Source organism: Papio anubis, chromosome 14, assembly GCF_008728515.1.
Source record: "Papio anubis isolate 15944 chromosome 14, Panubis1.0, whole genome shotgun sequence".
Classification (NCBI taxonomy): domain Eukaryota; kingdom Metazoa; phylum Chordata; class Mammalia; order Primates; family Cercopithecidae; genus Papio; species Papio anubis.
Genome location: NC_044989.1, coordinates 67,346,803 through 67,369,985, shown reverse-complemented (window position 1 = coordinate 67,369,985; position 23,183 = coordinate 67,346,803).

Below are 23,183 nucleotides of genomic sequence, written 5' to 3'. Positions count from 1 at the left end.
TTTACATGAAAATTAAAATTCAGTAATTATCAAAGTTTGTAATCCAGTAAAAATTAAAGAGTGTCCATTTGAAAAAATAAAAAGAAGTAGTGCATACAATTATGAAGATAAGCGCCCCCAAATTTGGAATGTTACTTTTACACTTTAAGATGTAACTCTACTGAATGAAAAAAACCAATATGCTCTCTTCCCCCAAATCAAATAAATCCATATAAGGAGCCTCCAAAAGAAACTTCTTTCCTGTTCAATTTTAGACAATTTCAATGATATAAGTTAAATATAAATAAAACGTCCTATAAGCCCTGACATGACAGAAGGTTAACGGAGTTTGGAGTTCCCCGTAATGTGTGATTGTATGCCATCTCTTGAGAATTCACAAATGTGTGAAGAAAAAGCCTCTTCCCTCAAGAAATGTCATTCATTATACCAAGCAGATATGATTCCCATTTTTCTCATGCACAGGGATATTTGTCAGCTTTACCTTAGGCATAGGCACCACCGGTAACACCTGTTATGCCCAGCATGAAGGGTAGCCTAAAGCATCTTGCCAGAAGAACTGGGTACAGATGGTGGCATTAGAGCAGGAACTTGGGAAACCAGAGCTCAGCATGAAGACATTGCTTTGCTACCCTGGGGAGGTGGTCTGGGGAAACCAGATTTCAACAATACTTGCCTTCTCCCTATTACTAGAATATACTTGCTCTTACATGCCACTGTCAACCCTCTACTCAAGGTGCCCTCCCCTCATCTCCTTTCTTGACCCACTACCACTCATCCTTCCATGCTCCATTCCAACGTCCTTTCTCTGAGTTGTCTTCACTGCTTCCCTGGGCAGTCAGTACCCCACTCTTCTTAGCAGCGTAGCACTTGGTATAGCATCTCCCATCACTCTGTGACTATTTAGGGTCTGTTCCCACTGCTGGACGGCGAACGACTGCATTGAATTCATTTGTATGGATTCCTAATCCCCAGTCAGGGCCACTGATTCCCCACAGAAGAGTTTAGCAAGCTTCCTGGATAATGTGAGGAAGAGTGAATTGCTACATGGATGCTACTAACCAAGGACTCTGGGATAAGGTAGGCAGTGACTATAGTAAGAAATGTATGTAGGAGAAAGAGAAGACAAAGTCTCCAGGGTGAGAGGTGGGCTGCTCATGTTGTTAGAATTCTGTAAGATTTTTTTAAAACTGGAAATTCCTACAGGAAGATTTTATTTTTAAAGTACCTTGGCAGAGCTTACCACTAGAGTTTATAGGTCCTTTAGTAATAACTGGTAGGAATTCTAGAAAAAGATTTCAGATATCTTCTAAACAGAAATTCAGCAAACATTTATTGGACACACTTTGAGTGAACTTTAATACAAGGAAGATGTGATGAGAGGTGTCTTAAAAGGAAATGAAAGAAGAAAGAAAAATTGAATGAGTTCTTTGACCTAGGAGAACGTCAAAGAGACCAATGATTACTTGTTACTCATCCATCCATTTATCAAATATTTACTGAGGACCCACTATCTGCCAGGTACTGTTCTAAGAATGTGGGTAGCCCCCATTCCAGCATCCTTCTGATGCCAGGTACACCGGTAGGGGGTGGTTGGTTTAAGTGTCTCATTCTGAGATATGTGATTCTAGGGAATATTTTAACCAACTTCCTTTCGCATTTTATAGAGAAATTAAATAATTAAGTCTTTTTTTTTCAAGATCACAGTTTGTAGAAGAGTTAGAACTAATATCTGTGCCTCCGGGTAGCAGTGTTTATTTATTATTTTCCAGTTGTCCCTTTTAGCTGACTCCATTTTTTTAATGATTCCATACAGCAGTCACCCATGGCTGCAGCAGAAACTGTAGACAAAAACCACGAGGAAAGAAAGCAAAGAAGGAAGAAGTAAAATCAGATGTAGAGTTGCAGTGCCTCTCTTTTAAACGTCACATAAATGTGCATTTAGCTCATGTTTATTTTTACATACTTCACCAGAAAATGGCAACTGCAACGTCTCATTCCTGATGGTAGCTTCAGGCAAAGAGGAGGCATAAAGAGAGAAAGATGCACAATAAACAAACAAACAACAAGCCCTTTCTACACAATGCAGATTTCAAAACTTTCACCCTGGTTCTCAGCTACAACAGTCTAAAAGACTTGCAGCATGCTCTAGGTGATTACTAATAGTTTTTCCTGAATTCCAAATGTGACTTGGGATAAATTTATCTCCACTTAACTAAGAAAGTATAGTTTTGTTCTCAAACCTAAAAGTATATTTTTTGCACTGTATGCGTGAGAAAGTCCCTTGTGATGGACAGTCTTTGTTTCCACCCCATTGAGTTGGTTTAATCACTTACTGATTTTATTTTATTAGATTATAAGAAATATTTTCTCCTCACTTAACAAAATTGAAGCATATGTGAAGAGAAGATGGATACACCTCGGCTGATTTCAACTACCAGGCATCCCTCACAAATTTTCATTCTAGATTATTCCTTTGAACAGTCAAGACATATAAGTGTTATTTGATGGCTTCACTTGATGTGTCAAAGGCGTGTCAAACTCAAAATGTGAAAGGCTAATCACACGGTTCATACTTGCACTTAAAAGATCCCAGATGAGTGCTTCCAGTTCAGTGAGTGAGCCACTAGCCTTCCATGTTTGGAAAACCAGGGGACATTCTTAGTATCTCCACTAGTTCAACTCCTTCACTCAGTTCACCACTGACCCTACTGATTTTACCTCCCAGCTCTCTCTTGCATCTATCCACTTCCATATCCACTGTGATTGCCACCATAACTCCTAGTGGGGCCTCATAACCATGAGACCAAGCCATTTATGTCCAAGCCACTCTTCCTATTGCAGTAAAACAATCTTCTCAAAATGAAAATAGGATCATATTGTTCCTCTATTTAAACATTTTAATGACTACACTTTGTTTTTAATAGTAAAGAGGTACTCTTAGGGAGGTCTCCAAGATGACAGTCAGAACCATAACATGACCTTGGTCTGGATCCCTCCTGCCATAGTGCTTTTACACATGCAGGCTCCTCAGTCTGGAAAGCTAACTCTTATACCCTCAATTGTTGTTGCCCTGTTAAATCCTTCTTCTCCTTTTACTCCTGATTATCCCTTATTTAGGAGGAGCCTTCCTTGACTTCTATAGACTGAATCAAATATCCCTATAATAGGCTTCAAACATTTGGAATACTTCTCCTTCACAGATATTTCTCCTTTGCAGTTTTTACTACAATAGTAATAATGTAGTATTTTTGGTCTTATTGGAGTAATGTTTCTTCTTTGCTATTCTCTAAGAGAAAGGCTCATAGAAGTTTTTGACAGACTTTATATCACTAGGATCTAGCTTCATTTTTGGCATGAAAGAGACTTTCAGTAAATACTGGTTTAATGGATGAATAGGTAAACAACATATCCAGAGTATGAGCAATCAATAGGCACTATCAGCGAAGTCATTCAAAATGAGGCTAATTTTTCATGTTATGATCTGTGCAGATAGAAAGATACACATTGCAGGAGTAGTTGCCTACAAAGTCAGAACACATGGCTTCACACTAGTGTTTCTTCTTGGTCACTTAGTGGCCTTGTGCAGGGGCCTGTAAGTATCTGATAATAGTTTCTCATCCATAAAGCCAGGGAACAGTCCACTCACTGGGGTAATGTGAGAATTACATGATATATGTTTGAAAAGACTTTATGATCTGGAAACCCCAGTCAATGTCGATTAAGAAGCCAGAGGACTACAAAGGCCTGTAGGAAACTGTAGAGAAGTGGGTGAATACAGCCTTGATTCCTTCTTACAAAGGGCCAGTGAACCGTTCTCTAGAGTTTTATTGAAACACAGACACTCGGTTTCATTTCTTTTTTGTCTATGGCTGCTTTCATTCTACAACTGAGTTGCGTTGTTCTGACAAAGACCATATGGTCCACAAAACCTAAAATATTTACTATCTGGCCCTTTGCAGAATATATTTGCCAACCCCTTGCTCTAGAGTATTGTTAGTGTTACTGATATGGTTTGAATGTATGTCCTTGCCCAAATCTCATGTTGTTTTATAATCCCCAGTGTTGGAGTGTTGGAGGAGGGGCCTGGTGAGAGGTGATTTGATCATGGGGGCAGATTTCCCCCCTGCTGTTCTCATGATAGTGAGTGAGTTCTCATGAGATCCAGTTGTTTAAAGGTGTGTGGCACCTTCCCCTTCACTCTCTCCTTCTCTGGCCATGTAAGACCTGCCTGCTTTCCCTTTACCTTCCACCATGATTGAAAGTTTCCTGAGGCCTCCTCTGCCATGTTTCCTGTACAGCCTGTGGAACTGTGAGTCAATTAAATCTCTTTTTTTAGAAATCAACCAGTCTCAGGTAGTTCTTTATAGCAATGTGAGAACAGAGTAATGCACTTGCTATCTCATGCCTGGCTTTGTAGTCCACCCAGCCACATAAGTCAAAAAGAAAAATAGTTAGGTCGGGCCCAGTGGCTCATGCCTACAATCCCCACACTTTGGGAGGCTGAGGCAGGAGAATTGCCTAAGCCCAGAAGTTCAAGACCAGTCTGGGCAACATAGCAAAACACCGTCTTTAAAGAAAATACAAAATTTAGCTGAGTATGGTGATGCAGGCCTGTAGTCCCAGATACTCAGGGAGATAAGGTGGGAAGATGACTTAAGCTCAGGAGGTGGAGGCTGCAGTGAGCCAAGATCACACCGCTGCACTCCAGCCTGGGTGACAGAGTGAGATCCCATGTCAAAAATAAAAGAAAACAGTCAGTTTGAACTCTGTCTCCTCCCTCCTCCCAGTCATCAATCCCTCCTACCTGTTACCTGATGACTTTGCTTGTGGACCTCAGATTTCACTTTTTAATGGAATGCCTTAACTCCATCTAGTTCTTTACTTTCACAGGTCATGTCATGAAATAATACAAGGTATCATATTTATTCCAACCCCTTCATGAGGTAGGAAGAACAGGGACTATTATCTAACATACTCCCCGCAACAGGAAGATTAGTCAATGCAAAATATGAATGTGAATATGAGACAAAAGATCATTTTATTAGAGTTAATTTCTGTATGCCTCACTTTGCAGAGGGGGAAAAAGTACATACATCACAGCTATGTTGTGAGGATAAAGTTAAATCATAAATGCAAAATACTTAGTTCAGTTTCTGACCCATAGTAAGTGTTTCTCAACCATTACTATTACTGTTATCCTTATAACTATAAAAATTATAAAATATGTCATTTTAAATAAAATTAATGTAAATGTTCCTTTTAAAATAAATAAATTACTTAGGTGCTGAGCTCTGAAATATCTCAAAGAAGTAGCATATCTTTTAAAAATCCCCAGCCACTTTAAAATAAGAAAATCAGAAGTAACCCAGTTTGTGCAAATATAGGGTACAACAAATATATGAGAGAATCACAAATGATTTCAGAAAAAAACCTCTAAAATAACAATTTTACATTAAAGGATTTTTTTAAAATCATGCATTCCCTTCACTTTTATAGCTATGAAGCTTATGCACAAATTTGTTTCCAATTTATAGAAAATTTCTGTGAACAAATTTGTCTTCTAGCCTTACATTCATTTCTTTGCTCTAATTATCTATGAAACTTTATAGATCGGATTTATTGTATGCTACATTTTCTTATAATATATATCAAATCGTCTTTGCATTGAGGCTGCAGATGAGTAAATTAGTTCATGTTGTTCTACAAATGCATGTGACTGAACCTGATAATACCACTTTCTTTACCCATCAAAAGTCTACCCAATGGATGGTAGTGATGGTAGTAGAACATTTTGAAGGTATTTAATGTCACTGATTATACACTTAAAAACTGGTGAATTTTATATTGCATATATATTACCATGATAAAAATGTCTACTCAGACTTCTGACTTAATTAAATAATACTTTTGCTATAAAAACCCACCCAGATCCCCTAAGTCTGCATTAATCAGCCTTTCCTATATATGTTGGGCCCTTGTTTGTTCTTGTTATAGATAGAGTTTCTCACATTGCAGTTATATCCTCTGATGTTTTAATCCTCTTCTAGGCTATATGTTCCTTGAGGGCAGGTACTCATCAGTCACCTCTATATCTCTCACACACTGCTGAGCACACACCAACTGCTTTGTAAATATTTGCTGAAGATGGGCAGAGAGGAATGGAAGATGGTGGCCGGGGCTTTCAACATCTGCTCCAGTGTCATTGAGGTGCAGCAGAAACAAAAAGGTAAGTGATTTCCATTAGACAGTGCTGTCCTCAGAAGATGCTCCAAACAACTGCCCCCCATTCAATTTTGCTCTCATCTGAAAATTGACATATGTGGTCAAAAAATAAGTACATTCAAAGCTCTTCAGTAACAATCCACACAGAAGATTTTCATCATTTATGGATCTCCATCAAAACACTGACAAAGACATGGGAGAAAATATCACCAAGCAGAACAGGCCAGAGTGTGGCTATTGCAAAGTAGGTATCACAGGCTGTGGAAAGGGCAGTCCTTGCTGTACTCCACTTGGTGCAATTCTGGATGTAGGCCCACCACTGCCAGAGTTTCTGACTTTTCTTTAAGCTGGAAATTGGCTCAAAATTTTAAAAACAATATTGCAGGCCAAACAAAACATATTTTTGGGAAATGTGTGACTTGCTTCTAACCCTTCACATATGATCACAAATACATTCAGAATATCTGTTGTACAAATTTCTGAAAACTTATTCTTTTGAATTCAAAGAATAATGAGTACCTAATGCAGAAGACTATTTTTAGAATTAAATGAGTTAACATGTAAAAGTGCCTATTAAAGTATATTTTTCTGTTTAGATGCCCAATAAATATTCATTTCCTCTCTTCCTTTTCCCTTTCCTGCTTTTTTAATTGGGAGAAAGGGTTATTTGGTTTAATAAGAAAACAGGTAAAAGGGAAAAGATGCATTATTTCACATAAAATATGCTATTTTTTTATATCAAACTCAATACCAACTAAGCCAATACATTCCACTAAGCCCTTCACTAGTTTAGATCTCTGCAGACTTCCTTCAACTCGGACAAGGCTGATTTGTAACTGGTGGTTGGATTTTTATATGAAAATGATGTTTCCAAATAAGTTTAAAGATGCTTGAAAACATCCTTTTCTCTCCCATTATTATTTTATTTATTATAGTTTAAGTATATGTGCACATGTGCACAAAGTGCAGTTTTGTTACATATGTATACACGTGCCGTGTTGGTGTGCTGCACCCATTAACTCGTCATTTTACATTAGGTATATCTCCCAATGCTATCCCTTACCCCTCCCCCCACCCCACAACAGGCCCCAGTGTGTGATGTTCCTCGCCCTGTGTCCAAGTTCTCATTGTTTAATTCCCATCTGTGAGTGAGAACATGCAGTGTTTGGTTTCCTGTTCTTGCGATAGTTTGCTGAGAATGATGGTTTCCAGCTGCATCCATGTCCCTACAAAGGACATGAAATCATCCTTTTTTATGTCTGCATAGTATTCCATGGTGTATATGTGCCACATGTTCTTAATCCAGTCTATTATTGATGGACATTTGGGTTGGTTCCAAGTCTTTGCTATTGTGAATAGTACTGCAATAAACATACGTGTGCATGTGTCTTTATAACAGCATGATTTATAATCCTTTGGGTATATACCCAGTAATGGGATGGCTGGGTCAAATGGTATTTCTAGTTCTAGATCTATGAGGAAGTGCCACACTGTCTTCCACAATAGTTGAACTAGTTTACAGTCCCACCAACAGTGTAAAAATATTCCTATTTCTCCACATCCTCTCCAACACCTGTTTCCTGACTTTTTAATGATCGCCATTCAAACTGGTGTGAGATGGTATCTCATTGTGGTTTTGATTTGCATTTCTCTGATGGCTAGTGATGAGGAGCATTTTTTCATGTGTCTGTTGGCTACATAAATGTCTTCTATTGAGAAGTATCTGTTCATATCCTTTGCCCACTTTTTGATGGGGTTGTTTGTTTTTCTCTTACAAATTTATTTGAGTTCTTTGTAGGTTCTGGATATTAGCCCTTTGTCAGATGAGTAGATTGCAAAAATTTTCTCCCATTCTGTAGGTTCCCTGTTCACTCTGATGGTAGTTTCTTTTGCTGTGCAGAAGCTCTTTAGTTTAATTAGATCCCATTTGTCAATTTTGGCTTGTTGCCATTGCTTTTGGTGTTTTAGACATGAAGTCCTTGCCCATGCCTATGTCCTGAATGGTACTGCCTAGGTTTTCTTCTAGGGTTTTTATGGTTTAGGTCTAACATTTAAGTCTTTAATCCATCTTGAATTAATTTTTGTATAAGGTGTAAGGAAGGGATCCAGTTTCAGCTTTCTACTTATGGCTAGCCAGTTTTCCCAGCACCATTTATTAAATAGGGAATCCTTTCCCCATTTCTTGTTTTTGTTAGGTTTGTCAAAGATCAGATGGTTGTAGATATGTGGTATTATTTCTGAGGGCTCTGTTCTGTTCCATTGGTCTATATCTCTGTTTTGGTACCAGTACCATGCTGTTTTGATTACTGTAGCCTCATAGTATAGTTTGAAGTCAGGCAGCGTGATGCCTCCAGGTTTGTTCTTTTGGCTTAGGATTGTCTTGGCATTGTGGGCTCTTTTTTGGTTCCATATGAACTTTAAAGTGGTTTTTTTCCAATTCTGTGAAGAAAGTCATTGGTAGCTTGATGGGAATGGCATTGAATCTCTAAATTATCTTGTGCAGTATGACCATTTTCAAGATATTGATTCTTCCTATCCATGAACATGGAATGTTCTTCCATTTCTTTATGTCCTCTTTTATTTCATTGAGCAGTGGTTTGAAATTCTCCTTGAAGAGGCCCTTCACATCCCTGGTAAGTTGGATTCCTAAGTATTTTATTCTATTTGAAGCAATTGTGAATGGGAGTTCACTCATGATTTGGCTCTCTGTTTGTCTTTTTTTGGTGTATAAGAATGCTTGTGTTTTCGCACTTTGATGTTGTATCCTGAGACTTTGCTGAAGTTGCTTATCAGCTTAAGGAGATTTTGGGCTGAGACAATGGGATTTTCTAAATATACAATCATGTCATCTGCAAACAGGGACAATTTGACTTCCTCTGTTCCTAATTGAATATCCTTTATTTCTTTCTCCTGCCTGATTGCCCTGGCCAGAACTTCCAACACTATGTTGAATAGGAGTGGTGAGAGAGGGCATCCCTGTCTTGTGCCAGTTTTCAAAGGGAATTTTTCCAGTTTTTGCCCATTCAGTATGATATTGGCTGTGGGTTTGTCATAAATGGCTCTTATTATTTTGAGATACATCCCATCTATGCCTAATTTATTGAGAGTTTTTAGCACGAAGCGTTGTTGCATTTTGTCAGAGGCCTTTTCTGCGTCTATTGAGATAATCATGCGGTTTTTTCCTTTGGATCTGTTTATATGCTGAAATATGTTTATTGATTTGTGTATGTTGAGCCAGCCTTGCATCCCAGGGATGAAGCCCACTTGATCATGGTGGATACGCTTTTTGATGTGCTGCTGGATTCGTTTTGCCAGTATTTTATTGAGGCCTTTTGCATCGATGTTCACGAGGGATATTGGTCTAAAATTCTATTTTTTTGTTGTGGCTCTGCCAAGCTTTGGTATCAGGATGACACTGGCCTCATAAAATGAGTTAGGGAGGATTCCCTCTTTTTCTGTTGATTGGAATAGTTTCAGAAGGAATGTACCAACTCCTCTTTGTACCTCTGGTAGAATTTGGCTGTGAATCCGTCTGGTCCTGGATTTTTTTTGGTTGGTAGGTTATTAATTACTGCCTCAATTTCAGAGCCTGTTATTCGTCTATTCAGGGATTCAACTTCTTCCTGGTTTAGTCTTGGGAGGGTGTATGTGTCCAGGAATTTGTCCATTTCTTCTAGGTTTTCTAGTTTATTTGTGTAGAGGTGTTTATAGTATTCTCTGATAGTAGTTTGTATTTCTGTGGTATTGGTGGTGATATCCCCTTTATCATTTTTTATTGTATCTATTTGATTGTTCTCTCTTTTCTTCTTTATTAGTCTTGCTAGTGGTCTATCAATTTTGTTAATCTTTTCAAACAACCAGCTCCTGGATTCATTGATTTTTTGAAGGGTTATTTGTGTCTCTGTCTCCTTCAGTTCTGCTCTTAGTTATTTCTTGCCTTCTGCTAGCTTTTGAATGTGTTTGCTCTTGCTTCTCTAGCTCTTTTAATTGTAATGTTAGGGTGTCAATTGTAGATCTTTCCTACTTTCTCTTGTGGGCATTTAGTGCTGTAAATTTCCCTCTACACATGGCTTTAAATGTGTCCCAGAGATTCTGGTATGTTGTGTCTTTGTTCTCATCGGTTTCAAAGAACATCTTTATTTCTGCCTTCATTTCGTTATGTACCCAGTAGTCATTCAGGAGCATGTTGTTCAGTTTCTATGTAGTTGAGGGGTTTTGAGTGAGTTTCTTAATCCTGAGTTCTAGTTTGATTGCACTGTGGTCTGAGAGAGAGTTTGTTATAATTTCTGTTCTTTTACATTTGCTGAGGAGTGCTTTACTTCCAACTATGTGGTCAATTTTGGAATAAGTGTGATGTGGTGCTGAGAAGAGTGTATATTCTGTTGATTTGGGGTGGTGAGTTCTGTAGATGTCTACTAGGTTGCTTGGTGCAGAGCTGAGTTCAATTCCTGGATATCCTTGTTAATTTTCTGTCTCGTTGATCTGTCTAATGTTGACAGTGGGGTGTTAAAGTCTCCCATTATTATTGTGTGGGATTCTAAGTCTCTTTGTAAGTCTCTGAGGACTTGCTTTATGAATCTGGTTGCTCCTGTATTAGGTGCATATATATGTAGGATAGTTAGCTCTTCTTGTTGGATTGATCCCTTTACCATTATGTAATGGCCTTCTTTGTCTCTTTTGATCTTTGTTGGTTTAAAGCCTGTTTTATCAGAGACTAGCATTGCAACCTCTGCTCTTTTTTGTTTTCCATTTGCTTGGTAGATCTTCCTCCATCCCTTTGTTTTGAGCCTATGTGTGTCTTTGCATGTGAGATGGGTCTCCTGAATACAGCACATTGATGGGTCTTGACTCTATCCAATTTGCCAGTCTGTTTCTTTTAATTGGAGCATTTAGCCCATTTACATTTAAGGTTAATATTGTTACGTGTGAATTTGTTCCTGTTATTATGTTAGCTGATTATTTTGCTCGTTAGTTGATGCAGTTTTTTCCTAGCATTGATGGTCTTTACATTTTGGCATGTTTTTGCAGTGGCTGGTACTGGTCGTTCCTTTCCATGTTTAGTGCTTCCTTTAGGAGCTCTCCTAGGGCAGACCTGGTGGTGACAAAATCTCTCAGCATTTGCTTGTCTGTAAAGGATTTTATTTCTCCTTTACTTATGAAGCTTAGTTTGGCTGTTTATGAAATTCTGGGTAGAAAATTCTTTTCTTTAAGAATGTTGAATATTGGCCCCCACTCTCTTCTGGCTTGTAGAGTTTCTGCCGAGAGATCTGCTGTTAGTCTGATGGGTCTCCCTTTGTGGGTAACCCGACCTTTCTCTCTGACTGCCCTTAACATTTTTTCCTTCATTTCAACTTTGGTGAATCTGACAATTATGTGTCTTCTTGGGGAGTATCTTTGTGGCGTTCTCTGTATTTCCTGAATTTGAATGTTGGCCTGCCTTGCTAGGTTGGGGAAGTTCTCCTGGATAATATCCTGCAGAGTGTTTTCTATCTTGGTTCCATTCTCCCCGTCACTTTCAGGTACACCAATCAGACATAGATTTGGTCTTTTCACATAGTCCCATATTTCTTGGAGTCTTTGTTCATTTCTTTTTACTCTCTTTTCTCTAAACTTCTCTTCTCACTTTATTTCATTCATTTGATCTTCAATCACTGATACTCTTTCTTCCAGTTGATCGAATCGGCTACTGAAGCTTGTGCATTTGTCACGTAGTTCTTGTGCCAAGGTTTTCAGCTCCGTCAGGTTATTTAAGGACTTCTCTACACTGGTTATTCCAGTTAGCCATTCATCTAATTTTTTTTCAAGGTTTTTAGCTTCTTTGCGACAGGTTCGAACCTCCTCCTTTATCTCGGAGAAGTTTAATCATCTGAAGTCTTCTTCTCTCAGCTCTCCATTCTCTGTCCAGCTTTGTTCTATTGCTGGCGAGGAGCTGCATTCCTTTGGAGGGAGAAAGGCGCTTTGATTTTTAGAATATTCAGCTTTTCTGCTCTGTTTTTTCCCCATCTTTGTGGTTTTATCTACCTTTGGTCTTTGATGATGGTGACGTACAGATGGAGTTTTGGTGTGGATGTCCTTTCTGTTTGTTAGTTTTCCTTCTAACAGTCAGGACCCTCAGCTGCAGGTCTGTTGGAATTTGCTGGATGTCCACTCCAGACCCTGTTTGCCTGGGTATCAGCAGCAGAGGTTGCAAAACAGCGAATATTGGTGAACAGCAAATGTTGCTGCCTGATCATTCCTCTGGAAGCTTCATCTCAGAGGGGTACCCAGCCGTGTGAGGTGTCAGGCCGCCCCTACTGGGGGGCCTTCCCGTTAGGCTACTCAGGTGTCAAGGGCCCACTTGAGGAGGCAGTCTGTCTGTTCTCAGATCTCAAACTCTGTGCTGGGAGAACCACTACTCTCTACAAAGCTGTCAGACAGGGACATTTAAGTCTGCAGAGGTTTCTACTGCCTTTTGTTTGGCTATGCCCTGCCCCAAGAGGTGGAGTCTACAGAGGCAGGCAGGCCTCCTTGAGCTGCAGTGGGCTCCAGCCAGTTGAAGCTTCCTGGCAGCTTTGTTTACCTACTCAAGCCTCAGCAATGGTGGGCGCCCCTACCCCAGACTCTCTGCCCCCTTGCAGTTCGACTTCAGACTGCTGTGCTAGCAATGAGCGAGGCTCCATGGGCGTGGGACCCTCTGAGCCAGACATGGGACCCTCAGAGCCAGGCGTGGGATATAATCTCCTGGTGTGCTGTTTGCTAAGACCGTTGGAAAAGCACAGTATTAGGGTGGGAGTGACCCGATGTTCCAGGTGCTGTCTGTCACAGCTTCCCTTGGTTAGGAAAGGGAATTCCCTGACCCCTTGTGCTTCCCAGGTAAGGCGATGCCTCGCCCTGCTTCAGCTCATGCTCTGTGGGCTGCACCCACTGTCCAACAAGCGCCAGTGAGATGAACTTGGTACCTCAGTTGGAAATGCAGAAATCACCCATCTTCTGCATCACTCACGCTGGGAGCTGTAGACAGGAGCTGTTCCTATTTGGCCATCTTGGAACTGCCCCCTTTTCTCTCCAATTATTTAAAGAGAAAAAAATTCTCATATTTTATTCGTACTATCGAAGTATCTATAGATAAAGTATTTGTTGGACAAAATAAAGCTTTGATTCAGTTTTCTCTGAATTACTGTGAATTTCTCATCCAATTCTATGCAGTTTCAAGGTATTCTCTAAAGCAGTAAAAAACTCACATAGTCCCAAGACCAGTTCTTTCCCAAATCATTAACAACTCTACTGTAAGCTATCAACTGTAGTATGTGGGCAGCATTACTGAAAGGAGATACCATTAGAGTCAGAGTATAAACTTCAAGTTTATTTCTCTTTAAGAGCTGGTTAAATATAGACAAGTTATTTAAAGCCTAAATAGCTCATTCCTCATCTGTGATATGGGGTGGACTGTACCTCTTTCACAAGTTTATTGCAGAGGCCAAATGAAATAAAGTTTGCAAAATTATCATATAAGCTGAATAAGGTTAAACTAATACATACCTTGCTTAAGTGGAAGAGACAGCTAGGTATTTAGGATAGGTGCTCTGAAATAGCTTTGTTGGTAGTAGTGTCTTGACACGTGGATGAAACTCATTCTGTTTGTGATTTCCATTGAGTAGCTGTTCTGAGTGTCATACGACTTCCTGCCCTACAACTTCATCCTTTATACCTGCAGTGTGCACATAAACCAAAGTAGAAGGGGAAATTATTGTTATTATTACTGCCAACAACACAGCAATAAATATTTTTTATTGAACATTTCCTATGTTTTAGCCACTAAGCTAAGCACTAGACACACATTGGTTCCAGCCACTAAGACTTAGAACAGCTCTAAGTGGTAGATATTGTAATTTGCAATTTACAAATGAAGAAACTGGGATTAGCAATGGGTGGTACCTTGCCTAGGGTCATTCACTAATACATGGTAGACACAGGATTCTAATTCTGGCAAAGTCAAAACAAGGTCACATCAGTGGGATAGCAGCATGGTATAGTGTTCCTAGGAAGACACCTTTCCAGATAACTGAGATTAATGTTGCAACTGCCAACATTTTTTTTACACCATGTCTGAATATAGTCTTTGCAGTGAAGATAGCATCAAAATCTTTTTTGAAAACTTTTTTTTTTTTTTTGGAGGGGCCTTGGAGATTGTCTGGTCTAAGCCTCTAAATCTTCAGATGCCATGACTAACACAAAGTTCCTTTGGTTATGATATAAATCAGCAATGCCCCAAAGGAGCAAAGTGATGTGTAGGAACTTCTCTGCAGTAAATGACAACACATCACTATGGTATTTTTTATTCTAAGTTTCTTTTGTTTATTTGTTGCATGGTTTTCTTTCTTTCCTCTCACTTTCAAGTTGTCAGGTGTCACTTTCTCTGGTCCTAAAGAATGTGCCATTCACACCTTATGTTGCACTGCTCATAATTTACTATGAGATAGGAAACTAGGTAACTCTTTAAGATTGGGTGTCAAATAAGAGTGAATGAACTCTGAGCAAGGACCTAAGAAGAACTCTTACTGAGTGAAGTGCATATGATTTTGCCAATAGATGTGGCTTCCATTTTGGTTTCCCTGATAGTTTTCAGTGATATCTTGGATAATTCAGTTTGTCAGAGAAATAAATGCCATGTAAGTGAAAAATTGAGTACTTTTAGAAGTGCACATCTGAAAAGAAGACATAAGTCATGTTTCCAAATAAATCTATTTCCTCTTCCAGGTTCCCCATAGCAATTCTTAGAGCAAGCCAGCTCCACCTGCTCTCTTTACATTACTCTCTCCTGTCTTTTGTATCAGTATAGTCAAATCATCCTTTACCCTTTTACTTCAGTTGTCATTTTCCAGCTGGAAAACAGCAAATTTGATCATTCGTACAGAAACAGCGTCTGTTGCTAACCCCTCAAGCTGGTGCACTGGTTTCATTTCTTGCAGCCAAACATTCAGGAACATGTGTTTATATGTATATCTTTCCCTTTATATTAGTAATAAGTGGGTCATTAAGGGCTATATAACGAGAGAATGCAGTTTTCTGGCCTGATAAGTCCCCGAGCTTCATTACCAAATTCATCTTACATGTCAGCCATTAAATAGCTTGGCATTTTCCTCTCTCATCCATGCAGTATCATTTAATTTCATCTAAATGGAGTTTTCTCTATGGCCATAAACATCATCATCTTCATTGCCACCACCATCAAGAAGCATTTATTACCTGCTGCAGTGCATATGGTGCTATATTCAGTATGGTTCTACACAACTCCATCATCATGGCCCTCACCCATGGGAGTCCACGGAGCACAAGGGGACTACTGAAAATAGTGAGATTTGAGTTGAAGTCCAGACTCCCCCCACCCCCTCCCCCGACACACTTGAACAGCTGGGTTAGCAGGAGCCGAGCATTTTCCCTTTCTGGGTCATGCCTTATTTGAAAATAAGACAATGAGTTACATTCTCTCTCTGATTCTGCACACTCTAATGCAGATTCAGCTGCAGCCGTTGTAAGAGGAGAGATGATTGGTAGAGGAGGTAATTGGTCTGCAACTTTAAACAGTCGGCTATGCTCAGAGAGATAATTAGCCACTGAGTCTCAGGTCAGAGTTGTCTATACAGAACTTTGTTCATTTCCTTGACCTCAGTGTGGTTTCTCTATGTTCTCAACACCTTCTGTCATTCTTATTCCACTATTTTTTTTCTGACCTTGGCTCCCTTTGCCTTTTCTCTAATTCCTGGCCTTCTTCACACCAGGTCCTCAATCTCTGTTTTCTTACTTTTCCCAGGCACACGCAGGGACTGTGTCCCAATTAGAAGATTAGCCTTAAATGGTTCTAAAAGGAAGCTCCTGAGGCCTCTGGGTCCCTACTCTGGAAACTATGTCTGAACCTCTTGAACGAGGGCTGGGACAGAGCCTGGTACATAGGTCATTCAGTTGAGTCACTAATCATTGCACTGAGGATTGAGGACTGAGGCTCATCATATGGAAAATGATCCTGGGCAGTGAAGTAGAGGAAATGGGAAAAGGAACCCCGTATGATTTTGAGAACAAAGAATAATAGAGTAACATAGACAAGTCCAAATAGTGATTATAGAGAAGAAGTGGAAGCAAAAACCCAAAAAGCATGCCCACACTGGGTACACACAGGAACACAGGAGATGTGGGCAGCAGGAGAGAGAGAGAGAGAGCAAGGACTTAATGGGATCCAGAAAGGAATTCTGAGATTTATGCCCCAAAATGTACCTAGGGTCCAGGAGAAACATTTCATCCCATCTCTGCTTGTGTATGAATTAGACTGAGTCAAAAGGCATACAATCAGGTAGATAGTCCTGATGTATAAACCATAGCCGAATAGTAATAGTAACCAAATTATCCCCTTAATAATTGTAGTTAATTTGCATTGGCTCTTCATGACTTTGTGCTAATTGCTTGCTATACATTATTTTCTCATGGAAATTACTCAACTGCTTTTTTGTTGTTATTGTGGTAAAATATACATAACATACAATTTACCACTTTAACCAATTTTAAGCATACATTTCAGTGGTATTAAGTACATCCACAGTGTTGTGCAGCCATCACCACTATCCATCTCTAAAACTTTTTCATCGTCCTAAACAGAAACTCTGTACCCATTAAACAATAACTCTCCATTTCTCCTTCCCTCCAACCTTCGCTAACCACTCTTCTACTTTCAGTTTCTATGAACCAACTACCTTTTAAGAGTAGCCATAAAGGTGGAGTTACATCATACTTAGTGAAGTTCTAAAGTCAACATGTAAAGCAGAAAACATAAACCATCTAAATTCTTACCGAAAAGGCGTAGGGAAGAAAGGTATCATGTTAATGACAGATCAAATGTTTCTCAAAAAGAAGGGCCCAGCCAGTTGACCTCCATCACTGGTCAGTGGATCCCCAGGTATAAACAGCAGCTTATGCATTTAGGATCCTATTGCACAAAAGTGTATACTGTATCTTTAAACAGTAGAAGCACACTAAGCTAGCTGAAATGCTTATATCGCAAAAGGACCTCAGGAAATAAGACAAAATGAGGAAAAAGCAGATTCCTATCTCCCATCTCATGTTTACCAGGGAAAATACATATTGAGTTCAATGGCAGATGGAATCATTCTTGCAATTTAAATTATTGTTCTCTTCCCTCCTCTTTTAACAAACATATAGTGTTGAATTCTTTTACACTGAGTGTGTAGGGTTTAATTCATTACTATTATTACCCTTTTTATATTGATGAGGCATAAATAAGCTAAGAAACTTCCCCAAATTCACAAAGCTTCATGAATACTTGAATTTGTACCTTTAACCACTGCCCAATATTGCCAGATAAATGGTTATGTATTCAAGCAAAATAATTTTGTTCAATATTCAATTTTTTATTTTCTTTTTAAAATTAATCAGGGAGTCTATTGACCAAGAAAGCTTTTAAGAGGCACTTCTGAGTGTTACTCTAAAGTTTCACATCCATTTTTTCAAACTACACAATATGTAAATCTCTGGACTCCAGGGGCCAATTGCAAATTGGTTTCAAATACCACAGAGCACATAAATCTTCCTCCTCCCTTCTTCATCTCCCTCACCCCATAATCTACTCACTCTTTGACCTCCCTATAAGAAGCATGACTGCCTTAAATTTAGAGTTTTCCCTTTCATTAAAAAATGCACACTTTAAATCCTAATCTTATTTCAGAGAGGGGGTTAATCAGCCTTCTTAGTGAGCTTGGTTACTGCCTCAGGTGAGAGGCAGCCCACAAGGAAGTGCACTGCCAGGCAGACACCACTGATTGGAAGTTGGGACTTAGAACATTCAGGAATGATTTAGGAATGCAGACTAATTTTACTTATTTGAACTAGCCAAGGGGAAGGTCAGGCTGAAACCATTAAAAAAAATCTAGGTAAGGAAATATTTTGAAGAACTACTGTTTTATGACTCCCAAATACCCACAATGATTTCAGCTAGTCTGAGTCTATCCATTCATGCTGTTACCAACTGAAAGTTCTTAAGGAACTGCTTTGAGACATAGATGAGACTAGTTTCTAATTAACATAGCTGTTATAAATGAAAGTATGTTATTTAAGTGCTTGAAAACAATTTTTTTCCTAAGTAATCTTATTTATGCTACTAATTTGTACTTTTTGTTAAAAAAAAAAAGAGTATGCTGAATAAAGGTAAATTTTAGCCAAAAGTACTATAGTTTCATCACTGCATAATTAACCTTAGCCCAGTGCGGAATAGCCTTGCTCCAAGTTTCAATTACATTATAGCTAAAGTTGCATAAGTAAACATATGATTAATTAAAGAGCGAAATTCACTTCTACAAAATAATGACTTATTCTGGAGGAAAATAAAACAGAAAGGTGATTCTTGGGGTGGTATGTATAAAATACATAGAGTTAATAATTAAATAAAGAAATTTTTCCCAAAGCAAGAATCCCATCTTCAGCCAAAATGAGAATCATATACAAGAGTTTAAGCATATTCATTATTTACCCATTTGGAGAAGTCCTCTCTTTCATATTATTTATTCTATTTTCAAATGCCATGCTCCAAACATAAATGTGATTTTCACTGATGCTCTTCAACTTTGTCAGGCCACCCAACCCCCCTTCTCTTCCTTCCTAAATTTAATTAAAACCAGCATTCGACCATACTGGAGAGAAACATAACACAAAGAAAAACAATTTTTAAAAGCCCACATTAATCATGAGCTTTAGAGAAAGTCACCATAAATAGGATGTATCTAGCCAAATGACAAGCTCCAACCACATAAGAAAAATGTCTTTCCAGCTCTAAGGATACCAGTGTTACTGAAGAACATAGCTCTTTTGTTCTATACATTCCTCATTTTCACGTGAAGTTACCATGTTTCCTACCTTGATATAGAACAATGTGTATTCAAAGTTGCTTCATCTACCATGTAATCTCGTGAAAGCTGAGTTTTATTTTATGGTGTTGCCAGGCACAGAGGAAGGAAAAGCCAGTACCCACTATGTGCCAAGCAAAATGCTTGACATTCTAGATATTACTTCATTCAACAGTCCCAGCAGCTCTATGAAATTACTCGAGTCTACTCACCTTGAGCTGGAACTTTGAACCCGCAGAGGTCCTACTATCCCAGAGGCAGGACCTACTTTTTTGCCTGCAGAGTTGCACAGACATATTTAAGAATATCAGACCCTCATTGTCTCCTTCCACGTTTTGCACATAAGTCTTTGTGGTTGTTTCATTTCAACCATTCCACTAAGAAGCACTTTGATCAAAATGAATAGAAAAATATGAAAAGATTGCCGATGGCAGAAACCTCAATGGTCAGCCTCAAATGGTTGACTAAAATGGAAAGAAAAAGGCAGATTAATCAAGATTATTAGAGAAGGCTGTCTGATGAGCAGAGATCAGAATTATTCATGGTCAAAACATTCACCCAACTGCTCTTTGCCTTGGTTTACCTCCAACGTAAAAAAGGTAATAACATGGCCTATATACCATTCTTAAGAGTATGGAAGAAAGTTATATAATTGTCGTAGATAACTAGGAAGTAAAAGGAAGATATATAAATTATTAAGTTTTTACTATAAGCCAGCTCCTGTGGAGCATTTTGTATATGGTTTCTTACTCAATCTGTACCACAGACAAGTGAGATCGGTGTTCTCATCCTCATTTTACGGACAAAGAATCTAAAGCAAAGAGTTTAATTCCTTGACCAAGATTAGACTGCTAATAAGTGGTAGAGCCAAGATTCGAATCCAGATTTTTCTGATACCATTTCTCTGTCTACGCCTGGCTCTTCCTCTCTTACTATAGATGGTTCTGAAGAGAATTCACACCATCATGGTGATGTACCACATAGAGTGAGTGGACTGTCACATTGCTAATTCTCACCTATGACTCATGTTTACTCTGTCCTAAAATGTCGCAAATATATTGTCACCTTCATTGACACCTCACTGGATACGAGCTACAAAATGTTAAGGATTTTAAAAATTTTCTTTTCTCTTTGTTATCATTTTGTTCCCTTATGTATCCCAAGGATTAACAACAATGCCCAGCATGTGGCAGGTGCTAAGTATGTTTTTATCAAATGCATGTATTGAATAAACTCCTAGTCTAACATGAGCTCCATGACAGTATTTGATATTGGTCTAAATCATATTGGTAACCCAATCATTGTATCTGTGCATTACTTACATTTTTGAGTTCTGAATCAGGTAAGCTATTACCCATTAGCCTTCCTATTTCTCTCTTTCTAACCTTCCATACAAATTCCACTAACCTTGTTTAAGATGGTTTAGACTCCAAATTCAAGACTGTGCTTGTTCACATGCATCAGCAGCCCTTCAGGACCATGTTTCCAATAAAATACAAGCTCCCTAAAGATAGATGTACGTTGTAAGTTTAGGAGCCCGCATGCTGCCTTGGGAAATGTCATACATATTCTACCTCACATAAGAAACATATAATTAATTTAGGGTCCTAAGATACCCTAAACTTTAACTCTTTCTTTTATGACTTCCAAACCTTAATGATGACACATTACACTGTCTTTGGAGAGTAGCTGAATAGCTGGAATGCTGAGCCTGCTCCAGCTGCCCTCTAAAACTTAGCCCATTATTTCTGATTCCAGCCAGCCTCTTTTCAATCTTCTCTAATTTTCCTTCTCCTAGCGGTCAACCACAAAGTGCCAAACTTTGCAGGAATGAACTTTCCCCCTGTCAGTCCTGTGAGAACGTCTTTTGTCATTTGTTTTCAGACATACGCATTGTGTTTGATTGTCTCACACTTATCAATTTGCCAAACATGCATGCAAGAAGAGTGAATGTAAAAGATTAAAGCCACTCAAGTAAAGAGAGGACAATCTGATACAAATAAACTCCATCCTACGGCCATGTGTTTGGTCTTTCCCAACGATGTACCGTGTAAACTTACCACTTCCAGTTTGGGAAGCACAACTTATAAACAAAATCATACGAACAGCAAATGCTTAGCATGGGATCAGGCATACAGTATGTGCTCAATAAACACTCAATTTATGAATTTGTGAACATAAAACTATTTGATCAAACTTACAGCCCATTAGGACCAGTGTTGCATGCTATACTTGTCCAAAGAGGTGGCCTCCAAACCTTTTTCATTAGATCCCCAACCAAAATCATGTTTGAGCAGGCAGTGCCATAGGTACTACTGTACATAATAATAATGTATCATGTTCTTTATAAAGCATATACAGGATTATAACAGTAGAGTTGGATTAAAAACATATAAATAGAAGTTTTAATATTGACTCCAATATATAAAATGTCCTGAAATGGATGATACTGTCATGTATCACCTCAAACCTGTGGTATAACCTCAAAATCTGTTATTTTTGGAATTTCCAAATCAATGGAAAATAAAACATTAAAAAATGAATAAAAAGTCATCAAAATGACTAAACATGTCATATTTTGTTTTAGAATGTTTTCAACCTAACATTTATGCTATAAAGATGCCTAAAATTCTAGAAATTCACTTCAAACTAATAAAATAATATTGTGAAATCTTAAATTAGGAAGAGCTGGAAAACTGACCATTTTCTCTATTCCTCTCATTAGATTCATATCTTTAAGCTACTACTTTTTACAAAATAGAGCAGCAGAAAAATGAAACTTTTTAAAAATTCAGTATTTCTCTATTACAAGTCAAACTAGTTCTTAATTTTCCTTTAAGTGGTGGAATTCATGGACACCAGGAGTAAATAGAGGAAGTGAGATGTCAAAAAAAGGAGGAAATTAGCACACCATTTTATGTCAAAAGGTCATATGCTGACTATCAATCAGTTCAAAAGACAAAATTCTTAGCAATCCATTGACCCAAATAGTTCAGAACTCCGTAGACTGTTAGAATCAGAAATGCCTTCAAATTCAACTGGCCCAAACACCCCTTTTTACAGGTCAGGGGACCAAAGTCCCAGGGCATTAACAGACACATTTAGTGGTAGAAGTGGGATTAGAACTCACATGCCTGATTCATAATATAATTCACTATGCCATGCTGCCTGAACAGTGACTTGCTTTACAATTTTTTTGAGTGCCACTTTTCCAAGTGCTCCATAATTTTGGGTTTAATCATTCCAACTATCCTATAAGTTGGGTTATATTACTGTATGTATTATTTCATTTTCACACTGCTGATGAGGACATACTCGAGACTGGATGATTTATAAAGAAAAAGAGGTTTAATAGACTCAAAGTTCCATGTGGCTGGGGAGACCTCATAATCATGGTGGAAGGTGAAAGGCACGTCTTATATGGTGGCAGTCAAGAGAGAATGAGAATCAAGCAAAAGGGGGAACCCCTTATACCATCAGATCTTGTGAGACTTATTGACTACCATGAGAAAAGTATGGGGGAAACTTTCCCCATGATTCAATTATCTCCCACTAGGTCCCTCCCACAACATGTGGGAATTATGGGAGCCACAATTCAAGATGAGACTTAGGTGGAGACACAGCCAAACCATATCCCTGTATTATCCCCCTTTCAGAGATGAAGAAACTTATGCCCAGAGAAGCAATTTGTCCAATAGCACACAAGTGAAAGAGCCTGGACATTTACTAATTACCTCATCATTTTACTCTCAGAAAGGCAAATTTTCAAATTCTGGCCAAATCCAAATTATGTAACAGTGGCTTGTCAGAATAGGTGTTTTCATCGGCTAAAATATTACAATGACTTTTATTTCTTTCAGATGAATATTTAAATAGTATTACTCCAAAGAACCATGTCATGTACAGTCCTGAGAAAATCTAGGCTCCAAAGTGATATCCATCATCACCATTTTTAAAACCAAAGTGGCAAAATCTGAGGGTGATACTATCATTGTGACTCCACCATTTTCCTCCTACTTTCATGACTGCCTGCCTGACACTATCAACCAAGACTTGGATATTACAACCTGACTCTGA